The sequence below is a fragment of the Aegilops tauschii genome, chromosome 1 (genome assembly GCF_002575655.3).
Source record: "Aegilops tauschii subsp. strangulata cultivar AL8/78 chromosome 1, Aet v6.0, whole genome shotgun sequence".
In the NCBI taxonomy this organism is placed as follows: Eukaryota; Viridiplantae; Streptophyta; class Magnoliopsida; order Poales; family Poaceae; genus Aegilops; species Aegilops tauschii.
The window spans coordinates 135426487-135439143 of NC_053035.3; positions in this window are offsets into that span (position 1 = coordinate 135426487).

Here is a 12657-nt window from a genome sequence, read left to right on the forward strand (position 1 = left end):
CCTTGCGCGCTACATCGAGTTCCTGCGGGCGGAGTGGGAGCGCCTCGTCAAGCACGCGAGCCTTACCGCAGCACACGCTGGCGCAGAGGCGAGGAATCAGGAGATTTACGAGCAGTCCGGCCGCTTCGAGAGGGGTCATTGAGGGAGTCCTGCATTATGGGTCCTCGGGTGTCCGGGCTATGTGACATGGGCCAGACAGACGGGCCGTGAAGATACAAGATAGAAGGCCTTCCCCCGTGTCCGGATGGGACTCTCCTTTGCGTGGATGACAAGCTTGGCATTCGGATATGAAGATTCCTTTATCTGTAAACCGACTCTGTACAACCCTAGCCCCCTCCAGTGTCTATATAAACCGGAGGGTTTAGTCCGTAGAGACGATCATAATCATACATGCTAGACATCTAGGGTTTAGCCATTACGATCTCGAGGTAGATCAACTCTTGTAACCCATATACTCATCAAAGTCAATCAAGAAGGAAGTAGGGTATTACCTCCATTAAGAGGGCCCGAACTTGGATAAACATTGTGTCCCCTGCCTCCTGTTACCCTTGATCCTTAGACGCATAGTTCGAGACCCCCTACCCGAGATCTGCCGGTTTTGACACCGACATTGGTGCTTTCATTGAGAGTTCCACTATACCGTCGTCGAAAGGCTCAATGGCTCTATCAGTCATCTACAACAATGCTGCTGCGAAGGAAATTTTTCTCCTCGGCCAGATCTTCATATTCGGCGGCTTCGCACTGCGTGCCAACTCGGTTGGCCACCTGGAGCAGATCGACAGCAACGCCCCTGGTCACCAAATCAGGTTTGGAAATCTGAACTATGTCACTGATATCCGAGGAGACTTGATCTTCCAAGGGTTCGCGGCTCCAACCACCGCTCCGGCCTTAGATCCGGAGCACGCCACCAGGTCCGAAGATGGGAGTTTAGAACCCACCGGACTCTCTGCAGCTATAGAGCTCAACACTGGAGAACCGGAGAGAATAGCGCCACCGGCAGTTATCACAAAGCCAAGCTCTTCTCCGGATACTAGCTCCGAACCCTCGAAGCCCGCGTCATGCGAGTTCGGACAGGGAACTTATGTCCCCATCCAAACCTCGCTCTTAAATGAGGCTCTGGACTTAATGCGATCCATCACCATCACAGAGGAACCACTTTCGAATTGCGCCCAGCCCGGACTAGGGGCTGAAAATAGGGAATTTTACCTCCCACCCACCACCCACTTTATAGCCACTGTCGAGGACCTAACCGACTGCTGGACTACGCCTCCGAAGACATCGACGGTATAGACTACGATGTCGGAGAGGACCAGGCCCAAAATCCACAGTTCACCGGACGCTGGACGGCCACTTCCTCATATGACGTGTACATAGTGGACACACCTAAACAAAACGACGACGATGATGAGAAGAACCAGTCAAGGACGAACCTCCTGAGATACTACAGAAACGTCGACGTCAGCGGCACCGCTCTAAATCGGGTCGCGGAAAGGACAGCAATACCGGCACCAGAGACAATGATACTCCAGAAAACGCCGAAGACCAAGAAGACCCCATCGAAGCAACATCCGAACAGGATGATCGGGAGGACGGGCAAGTTGACCCTGACGAGCAAGTAGGGAACAAAGACTCTGAGGACAACAACTATTTTCCACTCTCCGAGGACGACGTGAGCCTCGGCGACAAAGATTTTATCGTGCCAGAGGAACCCCTAGAACAAGAGCGCTTTAAGCGCCGGCAAATAGCCACAGCAAGAAGCCTAAAAAAGAAGTAGCAACAACTTCAAGCTGACCAAGATCTACTCAACAACATATGGACTAATGTCCTGGCAGCCGAAGAACACGGCCTCGAATGCCCAACAAATAGTTACCTGAAGCGTAAGCTGCTACCCCAATTCGACGATGAGGCGCTGGAGCCTATACCACCCGTTTGTAACGCGGCTGACAGACCTAACCGACCACCACATGGCCGGGACAGAACGGCAACTCAAGCCGAACACCAGCCAGCACAACCTCGCCGTAAAAGCAGAGAAACAACAGCTCGGGGATACAGATATGACCTACGACAGGACCTGGAAAATAGAGCAGGTCAGACCAGATCAATCTACGGATCGCAGGGGCGTGCCCCGGCGCGAGAAAACGGCTATCAAGCCTAGCGCGACAAGCATAACCACGCCTGGGCCAAAAACCGCATACGCACGTCATCTGAACTGCGTCGCGACATGGCCCGATATAGAGGCGCCACACACCCCCTGTGCTTCACTGATGAGGTAATGGAGCACCAGTTCCCAGAAGGGTTTAAACCCGTGAACATCAAATCATATGACGGAACAACAAATCGCGCAGTATGGATTGAAGATTTTCTTCTCCACATTCACATGGCTCGCGGTGATGATCTACATGCCATCAAATACCTTCCCCTCAAACTTAAGGGACCAGCACGGCACTGGCTGAACAGCCTACCAGAAAACTCTATTGGTAGCTGGGAAGACTTGGAGGATGCATTCATAGATAACTTCCAAGGTACCTACGTTCGGCCCCCAGACGCCGACGACCTTAGTCACATAATCCAGCAACCTGGGGAATCGTCCCGGCAGCTCTGGACCAGGTTCTTAATCAAGAACAACCAGATTGTGGATTGTCCGGACGCCGAAGCCCTTGCGGCCTTCAAGCATAGCGTCCGAGACGAGTGGCTCGCCCGACACCTCGGCCAAGAAAAGCCGAAGTCCATGGCAGCCCTTACCGCACTTATGACCCGCTTCTGCGCGGGAGAGGATAGCTGGCTTGCTTGTAGAAGCAATAGCACCAACGACCCCGGAACCTCCGAAGCCAGGGACGGCAACGGCAAGCCACGACGCAACAAGCACTAGCATCAAAACAATAACGCAGGAACCCAAGACACGGCGGTCAACGCCGGATTCAGCGACTCCAAACCCAGTCAACGGAAGAAGCCATTCAAGGAAAACAGAGATGGGCCATCCAGTTTAGACAGAATACTCGATCAGCCTTGCCAGATTCATGGCACCCCCGATAAACCTGCCAATCATACCAACAGAAATTGTTGGGTCTTTAAGGAGGCCGGCAAACTTAACGCCGAACACAAGGGAAAAGGATCGCCAAGCGATGACGATGACCAAGAGCCTCGTCAACCGAACACAGGGGGACATAAGCAATTTCCCTCCGAGGTAAAAACAATGAATATATGTCACACATATCCCTAAGAGGGAGCGCAAGCGCGCACTACGGGATGTCTACGCCATAGAGCCGGTCGCCCCAAAATTCAACCAATGGTCGGCTTGTCCGATAACCTTCGATCGAAAGGACCACCTAACCAGTATCCGTCACGGAGGTTCGGCAGCTCTGGTCCTCGATCCAATCATCGACGGATTCCACCTCATGCGAGTCCTCATGGACGGCGGCAACAGTTTCAATTTATTTTATTAAGACACTGTACGCATAATGGGCGTTGATCCATCAAGAATCAAGCCCACTAAAACTACCTTTAAAGGAGTAATACCTGGTGTAGAGGCCTGCTGTACGGGCTCAACCACGCTGGAAGTCGTCTTCGGTTCGCCAGACAACTTCCGAAGCAAAGACTTGATCTTCGACATCGTCCCCTTCCACATCGGCTATCACGCACTGCTCAGACAAACCGCTTTCGCCCGCTTCAATGCGGTCCCACACTACACCTATTTGAAGCTCAAAATTCCCGGTCCACGTGGTGTCATTACAATCAATGGAAACATGGAGCGCTCCCTCCGTAACGAGGAGCATACCACGACCATTGCGGCCGAAGTACAAAGCGGCCCAGTCAAGCCGCACACCTCAACGGCTATTAAGCCACCGGATTTCATTGCGCAAGGCCGGTCAGTTCTGCATGACGGCAGCCTGGCAACTCCAGGGCTGGATTAGCAATTTCGCCTCCGTCAACCTCCACATACATCAGCGAAATTCGTACCGCGCGTGCACAACTATGCACTCAAAATACCTTGGGCATCGGCGGAGGCAATATACGGACAGGCCTATAACACGGTTCGACCTTATACTGCCTTCCCCTTTCTTTAATCATCTTTTCTTTTTTACCACAGGAGAATTAAACCTACTCATTCTTTGGACTCAAGAGGACTCTCTCCGAGCCCAGTTCCGTATACATAGCCGAAGACCATTCCTCTAAAGGAATCTTTCTTACTTGGGCGAAAGCGGGGCAGACGTGCGGCAGGAAGGTGCAAAGCATTTTGCAGACCACAACTTCACTCAAGAACCTGTATAGAGCTTTTCCCCTTAGCCCTAGACCCCCGGCATGCAAAATGGCCTTGGTGATTACGGTACATTCTGTAAGATTACGTTTTGACGTATCAATCAGATCCCAGTGAACCAAATTCTTGTTTAGTATCGCCTTTATTTATAGACTTTATTCCGTCTATTCAGTTGTCTCATGCACACACCTCGGCACAAAATTGCCAGGGGCTCTATAGGGCAACATGCGTGTTGCCAAAAAAAAATTCGAACAGCTTTATAGCACAATTCGGCGTCCTGAGCTAGGCACTATATGCATCGGCTCCGAATCATTTCTTTGGTCAATAGTTGGGTTGCCCGGCTCCTGTGTTTGCTACCTTACGTTCCGTCTGATCGGCTAGGGTAGTAAAGAGAACTACTGCGATTGTGTTTCTGGTTCGTCCGGTTAAGCACCTCAGTAGAGAAAGCCGAAAACCGACTGTCATGATGCGGCAAGAGCTAGTCAGCCACTCGGCGATTCATTACAATCCTTAGCGATTTTCCGTATTACACGAAGGACTGTTTCCCGGTCACATATGTAACGCATCCGCGTCAGGGTAGCCGCGTACATACCAGGGGCTACTATATAGACCCATTGGCTAACTCCTATAGCTAAGGGAGACCAATAAAACCGAATAGTCTAATTGCCTGGTTCGCCGCACTGTCACCTCCTTCAGGGACCAAGACGTTGGTTTAAGTGTAGTCATGTGCAATTCCGAACACCCCTGTAGTATCTACATGGGGGTGGAAGCCGACGACTGGGAACTATCAGATATAATAAACGGCTGCACAGGAGGATACAACTTTTCATCAAGGAATGAATATATACAAAATACTTAGTTCATAATACAAACCCCCCGCACAGTTCGGACTCATTTATTCGAACACTACATCCTTAGAGCATTGGCCCTCTACAAGGCGGGCACCTTTTAGTACGTCCTCAAAATAGCGCTCTGGTGTGCGGTGGGCCTCGCTTTCGGGAGGACCCTCAACTGCCACCTTTTCGGCCTTCATCTTCACCCAGTGCATCTTGACACGGGCGAAAGCCATACGCGCTCCTTCTATACAGGACTACCTCTTGACGGCGTAAATCCGGGGCAGCGCATCGACCAGACGCCGCAGGAGGCCAAAGTAGCTCTCTGGAATGGCTTCGGTCGGCCACAACCGGACTATGACATCCTTCATGACCGCGCTGGACATCTTATGCAGCTCCACCCATTGTGCCATCTGGTCATTTAGCAGTATGGGACACTCCTGCCCCACAAACTGCGACCAGAAGAGCTTCTCCGTCTCGTACCCCTCCTGGGCCTGGAAAAATTTGACGGCGTCCGCAGCACTCTTTGGCAGATCCGCATATGCGTCTGGAGAACTCCACAGTCGATTAAGCAAGGCACACTTCCGGTCCCCAAATTTAGCATGTAAAAGAAAGGGCTTACCAGCCGCTATCTGACCGGTTTGACGGATTTCCTCGCGCGCTGCGCGGGATTCGGACCGCGCCTTCAAAGTGTCTTGAAGGGCGTTGGCGAGTTCGGTCCCCTTTGTCTTATTTTCTGTTTCCAAGGACTCACACTTGGCGGCGGTGTCCTTGAGTCTTTTCTCCATCTCGGTCACTCGTTCCTCAGAACGGCGCCGAGCGGCCTGTTCAGCCGTCAAGTCCACAACCACCTTATCGTTTGTGATGTTCACATATCGTACATAGTGCTGAATAAGGGACCATCTCTGATGACACTTTGCGCGCCAGTTTTTTCGCTGAACCGATTCAAAATTTTCAGCTTCCATGGAAATATCTACCTCCCCGCCCCCTCCCCCTTACCAAAAGCCACATTTCCCCATTTTCTGCCTTCCTTTCCAAGTTGAAACCTTCACTCCTTGCTTGCAGCGCCGCCTCCTCGCCGGCGACCCTCCTTCACGCTGCTCGGCCTCGTCTATCCAGGCAGGTAATCCACACCCGACTCCCGTCCTCCTCCTCCTTCCATATCCCACATGCCCCGACCGTCGACGCGACACCTTCCACCCAAATCACCGACCCCTCCACCAAATAAGCACCGCCCTAAGCCATAGAGCATGCAGTATAGCCAGGAGCTCAAGGAGCATTTGGCAGCAGAGAAGCAAATCACGGCCGCACACGCGGATGATGTCGCGATGGCTGCCATTCGTGCCGACCCCCAGATCTCGGAGGAGCACCTTGCCGTTGAGGCCACCGTCGATGCCTCGCGCACCGATGTCGCGACGCGGTTGGCTGCTTTAAACGACAGTTCGTGGCGTTTTCTCGAGGCCACCCTCGGTGCCTTCGACGAAGACTACGAGGTGTTTTCTCAGAGTGCATGTGCTTACCTCAACTCGAGAGCCAGCAGGTTGGTGCCCAGAGCGGCTCAGGCAACTCACCACTACGACTAGGGCACCCATGATGCGGAGGCCTCGCCCTCTTCCATGTCTAAGGAGCCAATCATCATCGATATCTCCGACAATGAGTATTAGCTTGTCTTATTAGCTCACTATAAGGACCCATGTTCAGTTTGCTAGCTACTGCCTTTCCTTAACAAATTCTAGTGAATTGTACTATCTACTTTTACCATGCAATCCGTTGCTCTATTGTATATGTTCTATATATCGTGCAATTTGGTGCTCACTTATTAATTGTTTGGTTAATTAGTTGTCGTGTTCAGTTAACTGTTTGGTTCAATTCTGCAAATGTGGTGTTCAATTCTTCAGGGTGCAATTTTGTATTGTCTTCCATGTGAGAAATAAATCAAAATTTTCTTTACAAAATACATGAGAAACAAATACAATTGCTATATTTCCAAGTTGTCAAGCATGCTTGGTTTGGTTAACTGTCTGATCTTCTACTATGTTATACATTGTGCAATGTGGTGCTCAGTTAACGTTTGGTTCATTTGTTGTGGTGTTTAGTTAATTGTTTTGTTCAATTCTGTAATGTGATGTTCAATTGTTGTGGGTGCATTCTATTATTGTATACCATGTGAGAAATAAATTGAATTTGGTTGTACTAAATACATGAGAAACAAATACAATTGCTATATTTCCAAGTTGTTAAGCATGCTTGGTTTGGTTAACTGTCTGATCTTCTATTAGGAGCATGTTATATTGTGCAATGTGGTGCTCAGTTAATGTTTGGTTAATTTGTTCTGGTGTTTAGTTAACTTCTTGGTTCAATTCTGCAATGCAATGTCCAATTGTCATGGGTAGAATTTTGTATTGTTGTGCATGTGAGGAATAATCGACTATGGTTGCACTTAATACATGAGAAACATATACAATTGCTATATTTCCTAGTTCTTAATCATGCTTGGTTTGGATAAATGGGTTTTCCATGTAGCTTGAATTAATCTGATGAATCTGCAATGTGCTTATTTTTCATCAACATATTTTACTAATAGCATGTGAACCCTCACTTAACCTGATCACTAACTACCTTATATGTGTTGCAGGGAAACAACGGGAAGCACTGAGGTTTACAATCGAGGTTTGCACATGCATGGTCCTTTGTCTACTAGCACATTATTGTGCAATTGCAGGAACCATTCTAATATTTAGGTTTTTGACAATTTGGACTTGCACATGTAGGTCCTGCTGTCAGAGGTTTCGACCCACTGTTCGACCCTTTTTGCATATGGGGAAATGAGTTGTCCATGAATATCAGTCAAGTCAAGAAACTCAGGAAGATTGTTAGGATAAAGAAATTAGCGACAACAAACAACAAGATCTTTGTCGGCACAATGAAGAAGACACCAGTTCACTACAGGATGGTACTAACTATTATACCTTGCCTTTTTATTCCTTTGCCCCATTTCCAATATAGAGAAGATATTTATGCACATCCTTGTTTTCAGGCCTTTCCAAAGCAGTTCACTGATGATTACCTCTCAAACCACCTGTATGGTCAGGAGGTGAGGAAGGTATTCATACAACACTCATGGTTCAATACCGAAGTGTTCCTGAAGAGGACGAAGGATGGATGGTCAATCATCCACAGGCACTGGCCTAAAGTTGCAAAGACCTTCAACATCAATGAAGGCTCAATATTCGCCTTCTGCTTCAGCAGTTTTCCAGATGAGATACATCTATCTATGTACCGTCAATGATACTAATTTTGAAAGGTTATAGATGTTGCATGTGAAACTTGGTGCTGGTGCAGTTGTGTAATGGGGTAGGTGTAATGGGGTAGCTGAGTGCTGAAGCTATATGATGTTGTACTCTGATGTATTTCAATTATGAAAATGAAATATATTGTGTGCATAATATGAAATGTCAATTAGATTAATAAATGGATTATTAATAATAGGATAATTAGCCTGCTAACTGGGGTTTTCTATTGCAAACGGTTATTGAGAAAACACCGTGGGCGACGACCTCAGGCAACGCACACAGTTTCTAGGAATAAACTATGTTCGATTAATGAACAATCACACACGACATCCTCTTGAAAATTGTTTGCGTTAGGCCACCTGGCGCAAACGTTTACCATATAAAAACTGTGTGATAGACAGCCTTTGCCACACAGTTTCTTCTATGCACCATGTGTGATGCATTCAATAACGCAAACGATAAAATTGTTAATATCATGTGCAATGGAAACGCTATCACAAACGATTTAACGGGGAAAATTGTGTGTGATGTACCTGCGAATAGAAATGTTTTCCTAGGAGCCACTATGTGGGATGTATATACGAACGAAAATGTTTAGCAGGGACTGACTGTGTGGGATGAACTTACGACCGGAAATGATTTCGCCGGTATAATTGAATTTTTTAGCACTACTGTACGTATAACCATATTTGATCGTTCGCCGGTCGCACACGACCTCATTTTGCCGAGCGTGTGTGCTAGGAGGGCATATCCCCGACAGTTTCTGGGTCGTGTGGGAAGGATCCCCCTATTGCAATCACTCACTAGGCGACGGTTCCAAATTTCGTCGCGGAACGGGGTTAAAAACCGTTTTTATAGTGATAATCCCCAAGTGCAGGGAATCATCGTAGCAATTCCCAATGGTGGAACTGATAAGTATGGAGTGTCGAACCCACAAGGAGCTAAAGGTAAGATCAATATTCTCTTAAGTCCTATCTGCCACTGATACGACTCTACGTACACCGAACGTTTGCTTCCAACTAGAAATGAGAAATAAAACTACGTTGTGGGTATGAAGAGGATAACTTTGCATGATATCAGAGAGCTAAAACATAAAAGTAGGTGTTGTTATCATAAATTTAGAATATATTACTAAATATTATAAATAGCGAGTGTGGAATAATGATGGATCGGTGTGCGGAATTATCCTAGGCAATTGTTAACAAGACCGGTAGTCATCATTGCAATTTCATATGAGGGAGAGGCATAAACAAACATACTTTCTCTTCTTGGATCATATGCACTAAAGATTGGAACTCTATCAAGCATCCGCAACTACTAAAGATCATTAAGGTAAAACCCAACCATAGCATTAAAGCATCAAGTCCCCTTTATCCCATACGCCACAACCCCCTTACTCGGGTTTATGCTTCTGTCACTCAAGCAACCCACTATAAGCGAATCATGAACGTATTGCAACACCCTACAGTGGGAATCCCTCACGCTTGCGCGACACGGAGGGCACAATAGGACAGCACCAAAATAAAATATACAACTCGTACCAATCTAGATCATCAATCAACCCAAAGACAAAGGATATCTACTCAAAACATCATAGGATGGCAACACATCATTGGATCATAATATGTGGCATAAAGCACCATGTTCAAGTAGGGATTATAGCGGGGTGCCGGAGAGTGGACCGCGTAAAAGAGATGAGGATGGTGATGATGATGATGATGGTGATGTTGATGAAGACGATCACCACAACGATGATTCCCCTCCCGATGGCACTCCGGCGCCACCGAGAGAGAGGAGGAGAGGTTCTCCCCCTTGTGCTTCCTCCTCCATGGCCTCCCCCCTAGATGGGGAGAGGTTCTCCCTCTGGTCCTTGGCCTTCATGGCGATGGTGGCCCCTCCGGGATCCTCCTCCATGGCCTCCAGTGATGATGGCCCCCTCCGGCAGGGTGCCAGAGAGGGCCTAGATTGATTTCTCGTGGCTACAGAGGCTTGCGGCGGCGGAACTTCCGATCTAGGTTATTTTCTGGTGTTTCTGTATTTATAGGAGAGGATGGCGTCGAGAACAAGTCAGGGGGCCCCACAGGGAGTCCATGAGGCAGGGGCGCGCCCTCCACCCTCATGGGGCCCACGGGACTCCCCTCCGGTAACTCTTCATTTTAGTATTTTTATATTTTCCAGAAAAATTCTTCGTTGATTTTCATCGCATTCCGAGAACTTTTATTTCTGCACAAAACCAACACCACGGTAGTTCTGCTGAAAACAACGTCAGTCCGGGTTAGTTCTAATCAAATCATACCAAAATCATATAAAACTATTGTAAACATGGCATGAATACTTCATAAATTATAGATACGTTGGAGACGTATCAGCATCCCCAAGCTTAATTCCTGCTCGTCCTCGAGTAGGTAAATGATAAAAGAAATAATTTATGAAGTGTGAATGCTAGCAAGTGCATAAGTTTGATCAATGATAGTTCCAATCACTTTTTCTAGCATCATTATATATCATAACAGTAGCTCAACTCATAAAACCTGTCATGATCAAGTAACAAGCTATTCATATGTTAAAGTATAGATCATAAACTTTCTTGAAAACTAACAAACCGTGCTCTTAGTCATCAAACAATTGCAATTCATCTTATTTTCGGGAAGGGTCTATGTAAGAGCTTTGATTCAGCAAACTCCACATACTCAATTATCATTTAATCTTTCACAATTGCTAACACTCATGTGATATTTATGGGTTCAAAGTTTTAATCGGACACAGAGAAAGATAGGGGCTTATAGTTTCGCCTCCCAACCTTTTACCTCAAGGGTAATGTCAACAATAATAATTTATGAAAACCTACATCCAAGTGGATATATATATCCGGATCGCTCCAACACAAGGTGCTTGCCAAAGGAAAAAGTGTAAAAAGGAAAGGTGATGGTCACCATGAATCTTGTATAAGGGTAGAAGATAAAAGTAAAAGATAGGCCCTTCGCAGAGCGAAGCAGAGGTCGTCATGCGCTTTTATGGTTGGATGCACAAAATATTAATGCAAAAGAATGTCACTTTATATTGCCGCTTGTGATAAAGACCTTTATTATGCAGTCCGTCGCTTTTATTTCTTCCCTATCACAAGTTCGTATAAAGCTTATTTTCTTCGCACTAATAGATCATACATATTTAGAGAGCAATTTTTATTGCTTGCACCGATGACAACTTACTTGAAGGATCTTACTCAATCCATAGGTAGGTATGGTGGACTCTCATGGCAAAACTAGTTTGAGGGATGTTTGGAAGCACAAGTAGTATTTCTACTTGGTGCAAAGAATTTGGCTAGCATGAGAGGGAAAGGCAAGCTCAACATGTTGGATGATCCAAGATATTATAACGTTTCGGATATAGGAGAACATAACCCAGTAAGTTGTCTTGCTTGTCCAACATCAACCTTTTAGCATGTCATATTTTAATGAGTGCTCACAATTACAAAAGATGTCCAAGATAGTATATTTATATGTGAAATCTCTCTTCCTTCAATATTCTTTCATGAATTGTTCAAGTGACCAATTCTGCGTTTGCTAACTTTGAATAAGTTTACTACCTATACTTATTATGTGTGAAGTCGTTACTCCCCATGTTATAAGCATATTAAATGTATATAAATTCAGATTTATGATATTCATTTCATTCAACCATTTACTCATAGGATATACGTGAAGCACGTGAGTAAATGACAAACTACTCCAAAAGATATAAGTGAAGAACACTGAGTAGTCAAATAATTAACTTGCCACGGGAGGATTCTTTTTCATTCAAGATTTCAGATCCAATGATTTTATTCAAACAGCAAGTAAAATTGAAAATACGCTCCAAGCAAAACACATATCATGTGATGAATAAAAATATAGCTCTGAGTAAGGTATACCGATAGCTTTGAAGACGAAAGAGGGGATGCCTTCTGGGGCATCCCCAAGCTTAGGCGCTTGAGTCTTCCTTGAATATTACCTTGGGGTGCCTTGGGCATCCCCAAGCTTAGGGTCTTTCCGCTCCTTATTATCCTCATATCGATATCTCACCCAAAGCTTGAAAACTTCAATCACACAAAACTTAATGGAACTTCGTGAGATAGGTTAGTATGATAAAGAGTAAACCATTCACTTTGGTACTGTCAAAGACAAGGTTCATAACTGTTCTCACACAATTCCTACTGCACCATACCATTTCTACAATTTATATTGAGAAATATAAGCCATAGAAACTAGAAAACAAGCAAACTATGCAATGAAAACAG